The sequence below is a fragment of the Nyctereutes procyonoides genome, unplaced genomic scaffold, assembly GCF_905146905.1.
Source record: "Nyctereutes procyonoides isolate TBG_1078 unplaced genomic scaffold, NYPRO_anot_genome, whole genome shotgun sequence".
NCBI lineage: Eukaryota > Metazoa > Chordata > Mammalia > Carnivora > Canidae > Nyctereutes > Nyctereutes procyonoides.
In genome coordinates this window covers 204672-214316 of record NW_026575096.1, presented here as the reverse complement: position 1 = coordinate 214316, position 9645 = coordinate 204672, and the positions used below count along the sequence as shown (strand labels likewise).

At 35.9% G+C, this 9645-nt stretch overlaps 1 pseudogene; it reads right to left on the bottom strand.

The window, feature by feature from the left end:
• Positions 1–4760: 4760 nt before the first annotated feature.
• Positions 4761–5901, bottom strand: LOC129514744 (zinc finger protein 596-like; annotated as a pseudogene).
• Positions 5902–9645: the final 3744 nt, after the last annotated feature.

Genomic DNA, 9645 nt, shown 5'->3' with positions numbered 1-9645 from the left:
TATCTTTCTCAACTCTATCTAATTATCATTGGAGTAAGCTCTCTTATCTTTTAATTTCCTCTGGACTATCACATTCATTATTTCAGAAATTTTTTACCATGAGCTTTTCTGAATTAAGTATCAGAGACAGTTTCTCCAAAGTAATCATCACTGTTTATTCTATATTGTTGATATGAGACAAAGAAGAAAAGATATTTGGTTACTTACCTGCAGAGCATAAAGCCCTTGGAGTCAGAGACTGACACTGACCTTTAGTCTTCCTCATCTTTCCATCCTTACTCCCCTTCTCCAATTTCTCAGTAATCTTGTATAAATCTGACAAATTGTTTGCTAATTTCTGAATGCCCTGGCACAGAGAAATTAGGTAAAAGAAAAAAAAAAGGGTCAAGTGAGATTTTTAAAGGCCAGATTTGTCTGAACTAATTATTTTATTTTGCTGTGAGTTAGACTATGCTGCTGCATTAACAGTCCCCTTATTCAGGAGTAGTTTATCAGCGCTGCCTCTCTCCGCACAGAGAATGATTACAGGTGAATCTCCACATGGGTAATTCACACTGGAGCTCACTTATCAGACCACTTCTGTTCAAATCAGAACTAAAAATACTTTGGGGGCCCCATAAATGTTAAATAGCACAAAGAATAATAACAACTAACCTCTTCTTAGTACATGTGTTCTTGAGTACACATACTAATATTCTTCCCAATTATAATTCAAGAACATTTCAGTTCCCTTTATTCAGGACCATTATTCAGGCTCTTCTGGAAATGTTTTATTCAGGTTGCACATCTTTCCTCTGCAGTCTCTGATTTAGAATTCAGCTCTCTGATAAGGAGTGGAAATTGGGGTCTGAAAGAGAAAAACATCATTTTCTTAAATAATGCTACAGGCATCCATTGTCTTAATCTGGAAAAAAATGAAATCCTAAAATATTTTTTTTCTAAACTGTTAAAATGCTTGAGCTTTGAAAACAGAGGGGAAAACAACAAATTACAATACAATTCAACTCTGTTTTTAAATATTTGTGGTCACATCTGTGACATTACAGCATAATCATAGGAGTGACGTGAAAAAAAAGTCCTGAAAGCAGTTTAGTGGTGTTCTCCAGGCAAATGTGCAACCGGACTAGACATGTGTTGTGGGTATAAGTAAAAAATAGAAAAAAAATCTTTTTTCGTGCGATGATGATACTTGCTTTTATTGTTGTTGCTGCTGCTGATAACTAAAAAGGCCTGATCTCAGTAGGACATCTGTGCTCAACCCTTTCCCTGGGCTGTAGTTTATTCTCCTGTTCACACCTGAAGACAGTTGGGCCAGCCTCTTAAGCACTGTAAGGAGATCTGAGCAAAAACCCTTTCAAAATAAATCAGCCCTGTTGATCCCCAGCTCTGAGAGCTGGGGCAACTCATCCCAACCTTGCCTGTGTTTCACTGTGGAACAGGTTGTCTTGCTTTAGCTCTTTCATAAAACCAACCCCAACACACATCTACTTGGCCATTCTTGGCAAAAATAGAAATAAAAAACAGCCGGTCCTGGAGCATCGGAGTACTGTAAGGTCAAAGTGCTTTGAGGGTCCAGCTGAGGCAATGGGGACCTCACAGCTGAATGACTGCTTGCTAATGGCATAGTGGAAGGACACCAGGGGCCTAGGAACAAAGTCAAACAAGCATCTGAGTGAGGAAATGTGCCTACCCCACAATGACTTGCCCAGGAAATCAGGAGGCATTTAGGACTAGCTTCTTTTTAAATATTTTATTTATTTATTCATGAGAGGCAGAGAGAGAGGCAGAGACACAGGCAGAGGGAGAAGCAGTCTCCATGCAAAAAAGCCCGATGTGGGACTCAATCCCAGGACCCCGGGGTCACGTCCTGAGCCCAAGGCGTCTGGACACTCAACCACTGAGCCACCCAGGTGACCCTAGAACCACCTTTTTTTTTAAATGACCATCCTGACAAGAGCTGTGAAGTATTAAGTAGGTGTATGCTATCCGTGCTTGCATTCGGATCTCCCAACTTAGGGGTGTCAGTAGAACTAATGACTGAGATAGATAAGGTGGCATACTTCCTGCATGGATTAAGATTCTGTATGAAAGCCAGAATAAAGTGCTGCACACCTGCCACAGTTGAGAAAACATAGTCATAATTCCTAAGATGCTTATCTAAACTTTCTGGTCTTAAATTCTCAAACGGATCAGCTCAGAAAGATTTCAGATACTTGGAAGTTAGAGAAAATCACAAAAACTTATGCAGGCATATATCAGTTCCAAATCTCTTACTCAGGAGAGCATCAAAATTACATTTGCTCTGACTCCTGCATGTGTGATCTGATAAGATCACTGACATATATTAATTGCTGCAAAATGAACCAAAACAATGACCCAGAATGAATAAAGCACTGATTTAAAAATATCCCTCATTCTAATGCTCTATTGTTTAATTAGTTAAATTTAAGAATATAAACATAAACTCTACTTTGACAGGTAATATAAAATCTTGCCAATGTTTGGAATTTCCCCTTAGAATTTTAAGCTACCTTATAAACATTATGTTTTCTTCCTTTTTTTTTTTCCTTCCATAGGAGTAAGACTGTATTTGGACTTTTTTTGACAACATCTCAGCTCAGTAATTAAAAAAAAATCATCTGCTCTATTCAAGATGTTTTGTTATACATTATACAGTGTAAAATGATAAATAAGACTTCAGTCTCTATTATCAAAAGATATATTCTATGAAATTTTGTAGGAAAATTACATGTTTGGAAAACACAAATATAATATAGAAAGTTAAATGCTGTAAGAGGGATACAAAAAATTAGAGGAATGAAAAATTTTAAAATTATATTTTCAAAAATCGAAGATTTTATTATTAAGATAATATTGGACAAATATAAGCATTTCAACAGAAATAAAAGGTAAGGACTTTTCAGAAAAAGAAAACACTTGAAGTAATATTAAAATAGACATAATAGAATGAAGTTCTCTTTGTAGATAGGTTAGGGGCTCAGATTGCCTAAAACAAAGGGTACATGAAGAGAAAGTAGTTGATTAAAATGCAAAGGACAAAAAAAATAAAAATAAAAAGCAAAGGACAATGGGAGTAAGATCACAGAAGCCTTTAGCCATATTAATCAGTATGAAATGTGTTCCATAAGCTGTGGAGAATTATTAAGGTGAATTTTTTACTAATTCATTTTATTGCTTTACTTGGCAAGCAACACATAACATTATGGCATTAGAAAGAATATTACATGATATCTCACAACAGTTAACCTTTCAGGGTACATCATCTTAAAACATTTACAAACATGAGGCTATACTAAGAATCATGTTAAGTTACTTGCTTTTTAAATTATATATGTATATATATTTAATATATAATGAAATTTCCTGCATAACACACTTTTCTTATCTTTCTTTTAAATAACTCCATAAAAGTTTATTTCTTGAGTGTATCCTCATTTATATCACCGTTTCTATATTTTTACACATTAAATGCTTTTTTAAAAAAACTATTCATTTATTTAGTTTACTTATTTATTTATTTATTTAGAGAGCAAGCACATGAACCAGGGGAGGGTCAGAGGAAGAGGGAGAGAGAACCTCAAACCGACTCCCCTCTGAGCATGAAGCCTGACATGGGGCTTGATCTCATGACTTTGAGATCATTACCTGAGCCAAAATTAAGAGTCAGATGCCTAAAACTGACTGAGCCACCCAGCCACCCCACATTAAACTGCTTTTTATCATTATTAAATATAAGTACAACAACAATATTTATTAACACCTACCATATGTCAGACACTGTTGTAGATGATTTTCATAAAACAGAATAAAATAGACTAATTCCAATCTCCCAAGAGACTGAACTTTTTGTTTTTTGTTTTCATGTATCAATATTTAATTCATCAAGATCTACATACAGGGTTAACATTATGTTGTAATGACACATCATCCTGTGTTGTTTTACAGTTAATATTCAAAGTTATTTCTAGTTGAACCCAATCATAATTATTGCTGTATGGAAAATAGGACCTGACCAATGTAATGGATTTTCTAGCAACAACTTTGCTTCATATGCATTTCTAAGTACTAGTTAAAACAAACATTATTGTCACAAAATCCTGCAATTAAAATTCCCAGATGTCATAATCCCACATTTCTTACACTTTTATAATAAGCCATTAGGTAAAACTATAATGTCTAAACTGTTGTTTATGTTGTTTATCCTTGATATGTTTTTCCTAGTTGGGAATTTCTGATGCAAACTCTAACCTTTCATCTGATTTTAGCAATGGCATATATACAGTGTGAGAAAATTGCATGTTGACTAAAGAATTAAAAATCACTGAAGACTTCCATTCATTCTCTATTCTACAGAGTGTGAAACTTCACATGCCTACAAGCTTTTCTACTGATAAAGATTTGTTCCATGCACATTAGAATGAATAAGCTCTCCAGCATTAATTTTTGCTATTCTACTAGAGTGACCGCCATCTGTAATTGTGTAATTTCCCATTTTAGGGAGGTTAGATTATTCATAGTGAATATTCTTCTGCATCCTACATCCGGAGATCATCTAATGTCTCTTCCTCCTTTATTATAAATATAAGGTTCCTCCAAATGAAGTTCATTCACGTTCTGTAATGATAAATTAGAAATGAAGCACTTCCATAATGAATATGGCCATAGAATTTCCCCCATTTAGGAGTTCTGGGATTGGTTTGAGCTGTGGCTGAAGGCTCTTCTGTGTTCATTTACTGCATTTAGAGTTGAGTTCTTTCATGTCTTCAAAGGCAATAGCTTGTAACAAAGGCTTTTCCACATAGAGGACATTTATATGGGCTCTCTCCAGATTGAGTTCTCTCAAGTTCTCTAAGATTAGGGCTCTCAACAAAGGCTTTTCCACATAGAGGACATTTATATGGTTTCTCTCCAGTGTGAGTTCTCTCATGTTCTCGAAAATTAGAACTTGTAACAAAAGCTTTTTCACATAGAGGACATTTATATGGTTTCTCTCCAGTGTGGGTTCTCTCGTGTTCTCGAAAATTAGAACTTGTAACAAAAGCTTTTTCACATAGAGGACATTTATATGGTTTCTCTCCAGTGTGGGTTCTCTCGTGTTTTTTTAAGACAAGAGATTGTAATAAAGGCTTTCCCACACAGATGACATTTATATGGTTTCTCTCCAGTGTGGGTTCTCTCATGTTGTCTAAAACAAAAGCTTTGAACAAAGGCTTTCCCACATAGATGACATTTATATGTTTTCTCTCCCGTATGGGTTCTCTCATGTTCTCTAAGATTGGAGCTTGTAACAAAGGCTTTTCCACATAGGAGACATTTATATGGTTTCTCTCCAGTGTGAGTTCTCTCGTGTTAAGATAAGAGCTTTGAACAAAGGCTTTTCCACACAGATGAGATTCATAAGGCTTCTCTCCAGAATGAATATGCTTATGTCTAAAGATGAAAAATACATGAAATGACTCCCACACTGATTAGAGACAAATGGATTCTCTCCCGTGTGAGTTATTTTATGGGAACGAAGGTGGGAGTTTCGACTGAAGTGTTTTCCACATTCATCACATTTATAGGGTTTCTCTCCCGTGTGAATTCTCTGGTGTATGCAAAGCTTTCTTCTATTATGGAAATATTTCTCACATTTGTTACATTTATAAAGTTTGCCTTCCATATAAGGTTTCTGGTGTCTATATAGGTCATTTCTATGACTGGAAGGTTTTCCACATTCACTCCATTTATAGGGTCTCTGTCCAGTGTGAGTTAAAACATGCTGAGTCAATGTGTAGGGGTGAGTGAAAACTCCATCATACCCAATATGTGCAAAGGGGTCTTCTCCTGAGTGACATTTCTGTATTATTGTCTTGTAGTTAGATGCATCCTCCCTGCAGATGTCTTACATAGATATTATTTCTTGTTTTTGATAGCTGTTTTCCAAGCCTGAAATAACTGGACCCCAGCCTTGGGCCAGTCCTCTGTCTTCCTTCCACAGCTCCCCTCCTTGCTCCCACTGGGCAATCATATCTGACTGGAAGAACTGACAGCCTACGGAGACCAGATGAGTGATATTCTCCAGCATTACATCAATGTACAGCTTTCTCTGGGACCTATCCATCAGGGTCCACTCTTCCTGGGTTAAGTCTACAGCTACATCTTTGAAGGTCACAGAGTCTTGTTCTTTAGAGTCTATGAAGGCAGACAGGTCCTGCAGGAGGGCGTGGGACTCCTGAGATGGCTCTTCTGAAGGACAGCCCAAGAGTGATCCCTCTGGCAGCGAGCTCTCCATTCTTAACACCAATTCTCATGGTAGCAGTTCTCTGGATGTTAATCCTGTTTTTCTGCAGTTGCATTCTCAGGAATTCAGCCACTACCTCACCTCCTCTGGATCTCCCCACTCACGGACAGTCCAAGAAGTAAGGAGGAAAAGCTGCAATGGCAGGGAGGCTCCGCGGTCTCTGGGCAGCTCTGCAGGCAGCCAGCATCTGCGCTCGTCTCGAGACTGAACTTTTTGGATGTACACTAATATCCTTGTACATGCATTTTTATCATTGATTTACTTATATCTTTAAATGAATGCTGGGTGCCAATAGAATTGAATGTTTTTAAGGGTATCGATGCCTACCCCACAAGCTGTATATAAGAGTACATTTCTGCCCATACCTCTGACAACATACAGTATTACCAAACATTTGTCCTTTGTCAAAAAGGATGTAAATTACACATTTTCATAATGTATTTTTTCTTTAAAAGACTATCTAAAAATAAAATAAAATAAAAAAGACTAGAGAGTGAGAAAGAGAGAGAGAGCATGCAAGCAAGTGGGAGAGGGGCAGTGGGGGAAGGAGAGAGAATCTGAAGCAAACTCCACACGCTCAGCATGGAGCCCAAGGCAGGGCTTGATCTCACCATCATGAGATCATGACCTAAGCCGAAACCAAGAGTCTGTCGCTTAACCGACTAAACCATGCAGGCACCCCTATAATGCATGTTTTTACTTTGCTACTGATTTTCAACATTTTCATTTTTGCTGTTGTTGGTTATCTTTTGCATGTCGGAAGTGCCTGTTTATCTCTAGCATATTTTCATTTTTATTTTTTATTTATTTGTGATATTTCATGATAAATTAAGAAAATTCTTTGTTAGGTTTTTATTTTCCAAATATTTCCTCAGTCTGTCATATATATACCGTAGATATGTTACATATATCTGTAATATATATGTATGTATGACACTTATATATGAGAGAAAAACATCTATTTTTTAATTTTTGTAGTGAATTTTAATAGAGAGGTTTATGATGATTTTGGCTTCTGGTATTGTTTTTAAAGGACTTACTAATGTCAGTGGTTATACAATTTACCTATATTACCACTACAAAACATCTTTTACATTTAAGATGTAAATCTTGTTGGTTACATCAACAACTATATGTTATGTGATATAGGAGTCAAATTTCCTTTTCTAAGAGGTGAGCCTCCTATCTCAATACTATTAATTGACCAATTGATTATTTTCCTCAGTGATTAGTTCTCAAATAGTAAATTCTTCTCTATAAAAGCCTTATTTCTCTGAGATATAGGGTGCAAAAATTTAAAAATAGCTCAGTAAAACCATTTTCCCCTTATACTTTCCCAATGCTTCCATAACTCCTGTCCAGGATTAAGACAGTAGCTGCCAATTCTTTACTGATATAAGAGAATTCTGAGGCTTCTGGGACTCCCTTCTAATTTATCCCTAAAAGCTGATGATTCCAAAAGCTACTATTTACTTTTTCTAAATTTCTAAATACCTAACTTTCTAATATCCATGTATTATTTCATTTTTTAGTATGAATTCACAACTCAACTCTAATGAGAAAAAGAGATAGTAGTTTCTTATAGATAGATTTCTATCTGTAGTTTAAAATTTATGATACTTGGGTAAACCCTAGAACCCAGTGAGCACCTCCATATACCTCTTAAACAGGGGGCCAGTTCAGCTAAGTCCTTGAAGAAGCCATTAACAATAGTACCCTCATATCTCATTGATGGAAAGTAAAAGAATCCCCAAGGGAAAAATGGAACTATTACAACTAGACTGGGAAAATGGAGGCACAGGTAATTGCTTAGCCATTTTCCTCTCTCTCTCTCTCTCTCTCTCTCTCTCTCTCTCTCTCTCTTTTGTAACATCCAAATGATAAAGTCTTTGTTTTTCCCTCCCCAAGTTTTAGGTGTAAAGATTTTTAAGTTGTATTTAAATTGTAGCTAATTTAGGAAGACTTGAAACTTCTGTGCCTAAATTACTGGATCTAGTTCTGAACCTGTATCTCTGTAGAGGAAGATATGAGTTACCTGGGAACACATCATATTTTTATAAAATGCTTTCCTGAAAAAATAATTATTATTTTGGGGCAGCTAAAAGTTAAGTCAGTCTCCTTAATATTATAATTGTATTTAAAATGTTCTCCTCACCAAGGACTTACTTTCATGTGCTTCTAATTGTAAAAATGCACTTTACTAGAGCTATAGAGTATAGTGTTAAAGAGATGCCACATTTACCATTGAGCAGTAACATCAAATCAATGGCAGCTAGTCATACAGGCTTTTTCAATTTCCATCTCACATGGTATGCGCCCCTTGGTTCAGTGGATAATCCAATTGTAAACAGTGACTCACTGTTAACAACTCTAGGAAATAGGATTAGCAATTTCTAATTTCAAAGTAAACCTATTTCATTTTTGTCCTGCAAATAAAAACAATGTGTTCAGAGATTAAGCTTTTCAGCTTTTAGAGCTCTCCAGAAACAAAAATGCTGGAGACAAACTTTTATTGCACTAATGCCATTAATGGAAACCAATGAGTTTATGTTCCTAATAGCTTTTTACAGTTTGGTACTACTACTACTACTACTACTACTACTACTACTACTACTACTAGATTGAATTTCAATTAGAAGAAACTTGACGTTTGAATGGAAAGAAAAATGAATTGAACCTCTGGAAACTAAAAATCTTAGACATATCCTCTACTCAATGGAATCAGGAGAAAAAAATAAAAGTTCATGTATCATTATATGTTTGTTTCCACATCAAAAGTTTTAGATGAGATTTTATCAACTTGGTTTTTCTAGGAACACACTTAAGTTGAATAAAAGATCTTGTAATTTTTGTGAATTATTTATGGTACCATTCTAAAACTTCCTTTTCCCTACTTATCTGTGAATATTTTTACTAAAACATCACCTTGATCGAAAACTATACTTCCGTACTGAGTTACAGACTCTTCTCAGCTCCCTATTCCAAAGAACAGAGGATTGTGGCTTTTTTTTCCTGCTTTTAAAATACAAAAGTGTCACTGTGTTAGGCCACTGGGTCTCTGTCAATAATACTCATGTTTGACTTTTTAAAAAATGCCCACGCTTGAACTCTATATACAGGGATTTCTCTAATTGGTCTGGCCTGGAAACTGCTAATCTGTGTTTTTTAAACTCCAGATATTAATAGTATACAGCCATAGTGGGAAACACTGTCCTAGATTAACCAAGGAAGGGTTACACCAAAAGAAGCCTCAGGCTATGTAACTGGGATTTAGAACCACAATATTTATTGTCCAAGTTTGTAGCAAGAAAACTTATCCTGACATCGCACGGCACATTTTT